This window comes from Herpailurus yagouaroundi, unplaced genomic scaffold (assembly GCF_014898765.1).
Source record: "Herpailurus yagouaroundi ecotype Mexico unplaced genomic scaffold, PumYag 162, whole genome shotgun sequence".
NCBI classification, from domain to species: domain Eukaryota; kingdom Metazoa; phylum Chordata; class Mammalia; order Carnivora; family Felidae; genus Herpailurus; species Herpailurus yagouaroundi.
The window spans coordinates 25,595,912-25,606,437 of NW_024412403.1; the positions used below are offsets into that span (position 1 = coordinate 25,595,912).

Here is a 10,526-nt window from a genome sequence, read left to right on the forward strand (position 1 = left end):
TGAAGAGAGGTTTCAATCAAATAACAGCAAAATAAAGTCAGAGAGAAAACATGAAATTCTTAGGAGAGCAGAAGAAAACTCCCAACACCTAATAATTGAGACCCTTAAAAGAGAGGAAGTGTTATTCTATCCAAAGGAAACCAACAAAATGCTATAAAAAAGGAACATTCAAAGAACAAAGAAAAGACCACTGAAAATTAAAAATATGATGGTGGAAAATTTTTAGTTCAAGAAATAACCGGAAAATAAATTTAAGGGACATTGTTATTGCAATAAGGTTTTTAAAATTCTATTTTGTACCAGGACTGATAACAAAGGAATGAAAGCCCCCTGCTTGCATGAAATTAGAAAGGCAGCAACAACAATAACAAAATGAGCTGTAATGGAGGAGACAAAACAAAGATTTAGGATTGGAGGGTCATATTTCCATTTGGGGGATGTCTCAAAAAAGTAGAAAAATACCTCCTATAAAAAGGAGATGGAGAATTGAAGAGAAAACATTAAAATGATTAGAAAAGCAATCCAGGAGCGCCCCTATATGACATAAACTTTTCAAAGAAAAGAGAAAAGAAAACTGAATACATTAAGGAGAAGAATATAACAAAGTAATAAGAAAATAAGAAAATAGCGTATTACAAATTTTAAGAGGTTTTTGAGCAAAAGTCAGTTTGCATCATATAACGCCAAACTGGAAATGGTCAGGGGGGCTCCACTGACAGAAGGTAGGAGAAAGACTTACATAAAAAATGCTTGGAGGCAAAGAAAGAAATTATTTGGTTGGCCAGAGCTTACAGCCTAGTTAACTGTTTGTGACTGGTTGCTCTTAGCATTTTGATTTTGTAACTCTGAGGCATTTCCAGGCCTAGATTTTTGGTTTGCTTAAGTGTGCTGTCATGGCATGAGAGCCACATCAGGCTAATGGCCTCCTTGTTTAATTAGCTTTAACAAAGGCCATCAAGGAATGAAAACAGAATGGAACTGCTAAGAGTACCTTATGGACTTATAGGCCTGAAGAATTTATGCACCATACTGAAAAATTGTTAATAGCTTTAGAGTCCCTTCAGAAAGTTTGAAGAAGTTCTTAACCAATATTTAACCAAACAAACAATTATTAACTTTGAGAAGATAAAAGCAACTTACAAGAATGGAAGCATTTGAGTGATGTAGCAATAAAAATATTTAGATACTTATGATAATGTAAACAATAAGCACCAGGCAAACATTGAGAATATGGGGAAGAGCAAGTTATTTATACTTGTTAAGGAAAGATGTGAAAAAAGCTAAACTTTAAATTACCTTCAATCTGGGTCACCTGCGTGGTTCAGTCAGTTAATTTTGTCTCAGGTTATGATATCAGGATTGTGGGATAGAGCCCCACATTAGGTTCCACACTGCCTGTGAAGCCTGATTAAGATTCTCTCTCCCTTTCCCTCTGCCCCTTCCTGCTTACACACACACACATACATTCTCTGCCTCTCTCTCAGATAAATAAATAAATAACCTTCAATCCATTTTTGTATCTCATTCTCCGTTGTCTTTTTATAGCTATAACATAATCGGTCGTGAAATTAATATTTATAACATTATGTCTATGTGAATATTGTTTATAAGCAAGTAGTACACTATGCCATAATTATGTTTCTTCTTTTTTCTCTGTTGTAACTTTATTTTCCCTCCATGCTTGTTCTGGGTTTTTCATCTCAAGAACTTTTCTCAAGCTTCAATGACCAAAATAATATACACCGTCTTCCTTTGCAGGGAAGGTGGCAAAAACGTCAATAGTTCAATTAGCAGGTATGTCTTCCCATACAGTAGCAAAAGTAGCCATCAGAATCTCCATATTGTATTCCACTAGCTTGATGACTCTGGTAGAAAAGTGTCCCTCTCTTCTGATTTCACCAGCTAAAATTATGAGACTAAGTTTGTTTGGCTTGGTTTAAATTATATGCCTTTCTGTGATCACCTCTGTCCTCAGCACAACCTAAAACATGTGGACTGACTATAAAGGACTTGGGGGAGGGAGGGAGTAGTCATCAAAGGGAGTAGTTAAATTCTGTATCTAAAAAAAGGATTCTGGGTGGGAGAAAGTACAGATATAGCCTACTTGTACAAACAAAATCTGGCATGCTCCTGTCAAAGAGACAAAGGACAGTTGTATCTTTTTTAATGAATTTAAAAACATTTTATTTTTGAGAGAGAGAGAGACAGAGCACGAGCAGGGGAGGGGCAGAGGGAGAGGGAGACACAGAATCTGAAGCAGGCTCCAGGCTCTGAGCTGTCACCACAGAACCTGAGGCAGGGCTTGAACCTGCTAACCATGAGGTCATGATCTGAGCCAAAGCCAGAGACTCAACCGACTGATCCACCCAGGCACCCCAGGACAGTTGTATCATATTGCTACTTCTTGTGGTAATATCTGGGCCTCTGCTCCAGGCTTTTCGGTTAATATTCAAACCTCATCTAATTTGGCTTTAATGCTTCATACTAGGCACTATCTGATGAATTTAAACATGTCCAAAGTACCTGAAGAGGAAAGGGTAAAGTACCATAAATGGCTTGCCAGTCCAAGCTTAAGATTATCCTACACACTAGCATGGTAGGAGAACTTATTGGACCAATGAAAATAATGTGCATCAGTTGGTTACTTTTTCTTTGTAAGTGGAGTTAATGTCAGGCAGTAATGTCAGTAATGCAAATGGAGTAATGGGGTATACTTTCTTAAGAATAGAAATCATTAAGGAGAGAGAGAAACAGAGAGAATGTTTCCAAGATACTGTCCTTGAGAAAATGACAAAGAATGGAATCAGACCCATATGAAGGTAAGTGTTGATCTTATATAGGAACCAAGATATTTTATCTAGAGAAACAGAGTGGGAATGGTTATTTGCACAAATTCAATTCATCGGGTAGATGTGATGGTGAAAACTTTTGGAAGCAATCTTCTGTGTATTTTTTCTTTTCTCAATAAAAAGGAAGCAAAAACATCAGATGTGAAAATTTGGGGTAGGGTTCAAAGTTTGAAAATGTATAAGTCAGTGAAGTAGCTGTCTAGGAGACCAGGAGAATGACTGGGCCAGGGAAATGCAGTACCACAGACAGGAGCCTTTATGGCCACTTGATGTAAATAGTCATGAAGATAAAGTGAGACTAGGCAGTCTTGTTCATCTATATAGAAATAAGTGAAGTATTGGATTTTTGTCCAACATCAAATAAAAGAAGGACTAGAAAGAGAGTTAAATGATTCAGCTATCGTGTTTAAAGATCAACCATGTGGTTCAACCTGTATGAAAGAAAGTCTCAATCAAAATGTAACAGGATCATTGAATCATAGGTACTGGTGATATCCAAAAGCCGGAAAGCCCAGGTGTGACAGAAAATGGAAACACAAGAGGTGGTGTTCAGAGAATGAATGCATAAAGTGATCATGGTGTTGGAAAGAACTGTAGTTATTGCTGACAGCAACACCTAGGCCAGTGTAGGAACTGGGGATAAACTGATGTATTTAGGGATCAAGATCACTAGAAGGAAACAAGTCAAGATACTGAAAGTTCAAGTGATTTGAAGGATCGCTTGCATGACACTTAAGAGAGGAATTTTAACAGTAGCAGTATTGAGGAGATGGCAGTGGCTTAGGTACAAAAGTCTTTTAAAAAGCCATAGGTGTGTTTTGGGTGGGAGAAGGGAGTGACTAAGAAGGGAGGAGATAACTGCAATAAGGTTGAAATATTGGCTCCTGTAGTCAGATGACCTGAAAGTCAAAGCAGGAGAAAGGGAGATATGCCTGGAAAGTAATAAGGAGCAAGAAGAACATTCTCTTCTTCAAGACCCTGTGGTATTAAGAACACGGGAGAAAAACATCACCATTTGAGAGAGATCGAAGGGGAGTAATGCCCTCAGCAGAGCCAAGATTCTCTTTTAGCAAAAAGTTAAGTAGATACATAATATAAAATACATGTAATTACCATTTATATTTTCAAAACACTAAGCTTTTGGAATGATTTCGTCATTTCAGATGGTTTTGGTGAATTTTACAAAAAAAAAAAACAACTATTTTTTTTACAGAGTAGATGCCAAGTTTATCATAACCTAGGAGAAATATAGGCATTAGTATCTAAACTTATAAAAACATCTTTTTGTAATTATGTGTTTTGACACTTTTGAAAAAATAAATTGCTCGAGTCATTAATCAACTGTTCTTTTGTAATTAAGGAATTGAAAAAGTAATTGAACAGACAGCAGGAAATAGAAATGAAACCGCATATAGACCCATCCTCAGTCGTTTGTGGGTGGTAAGTGTGGGAATAAATTAAAATGTTTATGAAATTGTAGATCTGAATGTGAACTTATGATCATCATGCTTTCATATTAGGGGACTCAAAACTTACTTTAATTGCATATTTTCTTCCTTATGATTTCCCCACTGAATACAGTTTCTTGAAAATCCAGAATAACTATTACTTTCTTTTTTGTCTAGTTTAAATATATACACCAACTTTCCTGAAATAAACATCTCTATATTCTTTGTCACATTGATTAATGGTATTGAATGTGAAAATAATGTATTTAATAAATATCAATGCTTAGTGAAATAGCAGTTTTTATAAAATAATGTTAGTAAAATTACTCTGGTTACCTGATACTTATCTAACAAAACAAAAAATAATAGCTATGTAGCAATACATTTAACAATTAAGTTTAATTGTTAATTTTCCTATATAGATTATTGAAATACACTATTATTTGCTTCTTCTAAACAAGATTATTTTTAGTTTAAATGAGAAAATGCTGCAAGACATTGACACATAACTCTCTTTCCTTTAGACTAAGCACTTAGTGACCCATATAACCATCTCAAAATATCTTAAACAACTTGCTATAAAAAATAGATAAATAATGGTCTTGTGCATTAGCCTTGCAGAGAGGTTATGTTAGAGATAAACCAAATTAGAATTGGAAAAATACAGAATATAATAGCTTCTGTAAGATTGTAAATGGAGGGCAGTACCTACCTGTCTAGGAAGCTGAACCAATCAATCTGAGAGTCTTTGAAATTATGAATGTTGTTCCCTTCAATGTGAACCTCAGCACTTTTTTTAGGTTTTAGCACTGACATTTCTGACTCAGAGTTATTTAGCTATAATTCTTGCTTTCAGTAATAAATATACCCATGAATAAAATGACTCCTGAGCATTCAAATTAACTCACAGTTACTCTAAGTCATTGTGTAAAAGAGCCTCTGTTGAATACTTTTTGTAGATTTTAAGATTTTTTCCAGAACAATCCAACATGAGATCAATTTAACAATTACATACTAAGAGTATCCGTTTCATTCAAGTGACTGGATAGCAAAAAGTCTAGGAACATATACTCCTAGCATAAAGGAGTTGAAAATCCCTTCGAGAAGATAAAAAATGCTTACATGTGATTTCTGTACCAGATCTTGATATTATTTAACTATGTCATAAACTGCCTTTTACACACATTTATACATGTTTCACTCATCTCTCATGCTAGAATTTTGAGAGTGAGGAGAGTTACTGTTTCTTCTTCATTTCTTCAACCACATAGAGCTATGTCTTGCACATAAAACAGTGAATATAATTAGATATATGTTTCACAAATGAATGATAACATGGTTTAGATTTCCCCAGGAATGCAATAGAGATAAAAACACACAGAGGATTTATTGGGGAAACTTTAAAAATTAACATCTATGGAAGAAAAGAGGAGGAAGCAGGATCAAGCAGAGAAAAGAGTTTTCTGTGACGTTTTCTCGAAGAAGTATTTAGCAGCAGATCTACAAGGAATTCCTAAATTCATATGACACTTTGGAGTCGTCCTGTTTGGGGGAAATGGGACTCGGTGTTCATTTCAACATTAGAACCAGTCATTGATGCAGGCAGTGGGGTGTGCTCTCAGGTGAAGTTTGGCTTTTCTGATGAAACGGTTCTCAAAGCTGGACGACATCTGAAGGCTGTCTGCAGTTTCCTTCCAGCAGCTGAAAGAATGCTTTTTATCCCTGCAGGGGGCTCTAAGTGGTGCATCACAGCACCGAACATAAGTGAATAAAATATGTAATTAGTTCATCAGGTCTTTTGCATGTTAACAGACATAGAAAGTGTTGTGGAGAGTCAAAAGAAAGGTAGTATATGGATGGAAATACTAAGAAAGGCTTCATGGAGGCTTTGTTTTACTTGAGCTATCTATATGATGCTTGAAATGCCTGTTCAATAACGGGCGTGAATACAGTATGTGCCTATCAGAAAGAGAATGCTCTGATTAAGTAAATGCATGAACAAAGGCACAAAAGTAGAAATGAACAAGAAAATCAAGAAGAGAAAAAATAATTTATGTATCAAAGGATATTTTAGGGGGGAAATTAGTAAATGTAAATAGGAGTTATATCAGAGAAATTACTGAAGTTCAGATCTATTCATCTCCCTTTTATTATTATTTTAATAGAATGGCAGTTTTACTGTACTTTTTTCTTTATGGTATTTTGAGGTCAATAGACCATAAATGATAATTAAATAAAGTCCTGTAATGAGAATGGTGGTAATCAGAATAAAAAGTAATGGAAGGAAGCCAAAAGACATTGCAGAGTTAAGCATACTTTGGTAGTTGTATTATACATATGAAAAGCAAAAGAATATTTGAACAAGTTTTCTAGTCTAGGTGTTAGACTACATTGGTGCCATTAGAACAGTAACATCAGAACCCAGGTCCCAGGTCCAATTTCTACAGGTCACACTTTCACCTGAGGCTGCAACTGCTTCCAGCTCTAACTGGAGTTCTGGGAAGTGTTGGCTCCACTGGGACCAGAACTGAACCAGGACTTCATTACTAACACAGTAAGTGCAGGCTGAGTCCAATTCTGCTAAGAGTTTGACTCCTAGGCCTAACGATTCAAAAAATTGCTAAATCTCAACATGCATCCTCTACTTGTTCTGTAGGGTTCCTGTCCACGATGTAAGTTTTTCCTCAATCCTCATTTCCATTCTGAACTTCTTTACCCCTTAGACTTTGCACAGCTTCCTGATTCCTTAAACCATTACTCTGGGTTTTCTGGTATACTCATGTAACTTGGCAATATCTTCTCAGCTGAAATGTGAACTGAAGTGTCAATGTCCAAAAAAAGCTTCTTGGAAAATATAAACGGGTAGGTTGGGAGATTCAGATGACCCACCTATCTGGCAGTGGAGGTGGCCCCATTTAAAGAGATTCTCATTTTTTTTTGAGGTGGATTCATAATGTTTCCAAAGGTACCATTCTTACTCTTTTCTGTGCCTTCTCATGAGCTAGTTCCTCTGCCAAAGCTTTTCTTCTTTTCACATGCTGGCTTATCCTCATTGTTTTTTTGACTGAGTTTTTTATTCCATTCAAACTTAAACTTTGATGGAACTTTCTCTTGAGAATTTTACCTTATGTCTTAGGGTTAGGTTTCCCTTCTACAAAGCTGAGAACACTACACAGAAATGAATTAAATGTATTCCCCCCTTTTTTGAGTGAGTTTTTACTTACTGTCTTAAAAGAACTATGAAGGAAGGAAGAAACTTCATATAAACACATTTCTGCAGCAGTATCAACAATAGCATCTTGATTCCCTGAGGTTAGTATACACATCTGTGAATTAAAAATTTGTTCAGAATTGGATTCATACTTTAATTATGGTCTGAGCTCACCCACTTTCTCACCCAGCCCCAGACACCTCTGCCAGAGGGAACTTGAAGCTTCCATGGCCACAGGCTACATCATGGAAAGACCCCACAGGACTTTCATACTACTTAAACTCTAGGACTTAATTGTGAATTTGACTTTGATGTTTGTACCAGTGATCTTCTGTGAAAATAACTGATGGGTTTATCACAGTATAGATGGCCAAGGACATTTGCATGTAATAAGATGTTTGCGAAGTATAGATTTGAGCGATTCGGTGGCAAACATAGTGGCAAAAAAAGGAAAAAAAAATCTCCCCAAAAGGGAATTTAGGAATCTTTTCAGTCAGAAATAAGGCCCTAAGTGTCCTTCCAAGATGGAATGAAGTGAAGAGGGATGTCTTAAGCTGAGAGCCTGGGAGGCACCTGTTTACCCACCGGATGTAGCCTCCTGGCATGGCTGTCCTGATCATTCTAGATCTTTGCTCACTTTAGACCAAGTCTTCAATGTTCTCTTTGAGGTCCCATCCTCCCACATAAAGAGCCTGATTCAATGGGAGTAGGATAGGTAAATACTATCAGCCGGGACCCCATCAGAGGAAGGAGATACATCAGCGGGGAGAGGAGGGTGGGCATAGGATGTAGGGGTCATCCAACAAAGCCTGAAGACTCAGGTGAGGGCAGCATCAAAGTCCCTGATGCAGTGAGGATGACTCCAGCCCTACTGGGCAGAGATTTGCCCTAAAGCCTAAAGTGTATGGCTTGCTGAATCAGTCTCTCCTTGGGTCTTCCCAGTCATCATGATCATTTAAGGAGCAAATCTTGCCACCTGGATGACCATTATTCATTTGACCACCCATAGGAAAAGCTTTTAAAGGGCCTTGTCATTTACTCCAGAATAAGGACTATCAAAAGGTCAATGCAAAGAGCTAAAAGAATCAGAGTTCCGTCAACCCCCATGTGATGAGCAGACACTTTTGCCTGTGTTGGGACCAGCTGCTTCTTCTGCTCCAGGCTGTGCAGGTGGGACAAGAGCCAGGAAATGACTCAGTCCCCCCTACCAGAGGTCTTTCCAGGCAGAAGAGAGAGCCCAGGGCCTCTGGCCTTGGCAGGACCATTAGTGAGTTTGATCTGCTTTTTAGTTCCTAGGTTGTACCCTGCTCTCCTGAACTAGATTCACTAATAAGCTTCATTGATTTTCTTTAACAGTCCTGAGGCCAATTAAATATTCCTTTTGCTCTTTCCTAAATTTTCCTAGGACCCACCCAGAACCCAAAGCTAAATCCATTAACCATAGTCATACTAGTCCCTAAAAAGTACAGTCCACAGCCTCATTTTAAACTGCAACCTGGGACTCCTTTTCTGTTTTTGTATTGGTCCAGGCCATTTCTGACATGAGACAGAATATTACAGCTTCCCAAATCAAATATTTTGGGTTTGATTCCTAGATGTGAAACCTCCCGGCTATGACATTTGGTGAATATTTCTTGACTCTCTATGTCCCTGTTTTATCACCCAGTACAATGGGGAAAACAGGAGGAATTGCACAACTGGGTTGTTGTGAGCTTGAAACGAGATTGTAAACAGCAAGTGTTTAGCACAAGACCTAACAAATTGTGAGTCCTTAAGGTATATTGGTCAATACCCCGCTCCCTGTCAGAAAGTGGCCCAGGAGGGGGTTTTGTCAAGGCCACCAATAAGAGGGACTGCCTATAACATGGTAAATGAGGCCAGGAAATACTACATATATTGTGAGCCCAGTGCAAAATGCAAATGCAGGGCCCCTGTATTTGCAAGATATCTGCATAGCAGCTTTGTGAGACAACAGGGGTGGATGAAATTATAGAAGTGGAAAATAGAGTTTAAGACCAGCTGTATACTCAGATCTATATCATGGGCTTGACTGCAATAAGTGTCCTTTGGTTTTCTTGCAGTACATTCTTACTTCTTCATATGTAGTTCTTTTCCTTCTATACATATTTTAAAGGCTACTAATATGTCTATAGATTTATGACTGCTTATGATCTCCTAGATTTCTTCAACAAGGTAGGATAATAAATAAAACAAAAGTTTAGGGAAAAAAAAGAATAGTCATTGGATGACAAAAACAGAGGACTAGGTTTGGATTAAGACAGGAAGAAACAAGTTTCAAAAAGAAGATACCGTGGTCCTGTATAAGAATGAGCTGAGAGGAAAGCACAGGGTTTTATCTTAGGAATCATTTGTGACTAGGAAGAGCAGCCTTACTGTACTGAGCAGGGATGAATCACAGCAATGAGGCAGACTAAAGTTACTCTGGGACAAAAAAATTGCAAGTGTGCCTTTGTGCTGACCACTCTGTGTCACTGAGTTAAAGTTTTCTAAATTTGTCCAGGCTAGAAGTGTATTTTATCCTGAGCTGTGGGCAGAGCTCAGCCTATGGGCAAGGGTCAAGTTATAAAAGCAGACATACCAGAAGCTAAAGCAAAGGATTTCATTTGTGGCCTTGATCTCCCTGGGGAACCATTTTGCTTTCTATCTGTAACATACTATTACCTTCACTCCTGAGAGCTGTCTTGATACACAATGTAAATGTAACAAATCCATTGAAAATACGACTCAAAGAACTCATCCTCTTGATGTAGACTTGGCTATGTGACCTCAAAGTCCCATCAGTGCCCTTAAAGGGAGTGATTTTCTGGCAAGTTGCCATTTCTAGTTCATTTAAAATGTTCATTTTCTTTATCGAGATTCTTGTTCTTGTCTCATCACGACTTTAAAGACTTGACCTCTGTCATGAATCTGGCTCGGATAATCATTTACAGAAATACATGATTGTTTTTCTTTCTTCATTAAGCACATGTGTCTGTAAATTATGGATAGATTATTTTA

The 10,526-nt window shown here is 37.5% G+C and overlaps 1 long non-coding RNA gene across 1 annotated transcript; it reads right to left on the minus strand.

The window, feature by feature from the left end:
• Nucleotides 1-5,665: 5,665 nt before the first annotated feature.
• Nucleotides 5,666-9,949, minus strand: LOC121035751 (uncharacterized). Its single transcript, XR_005793046.1, has 2 exons — nt 9,903-9,949; nt 5,666-6,031 (listed from the first exon to the last, which is right to left on the minus strand). It is a non-coding gene; the product is annotated as an uncharacterized LOC121035751 (long non-coding RNA).
• Nucleotides 9,950-10,526: the final 577 nt, after the last annotated feature.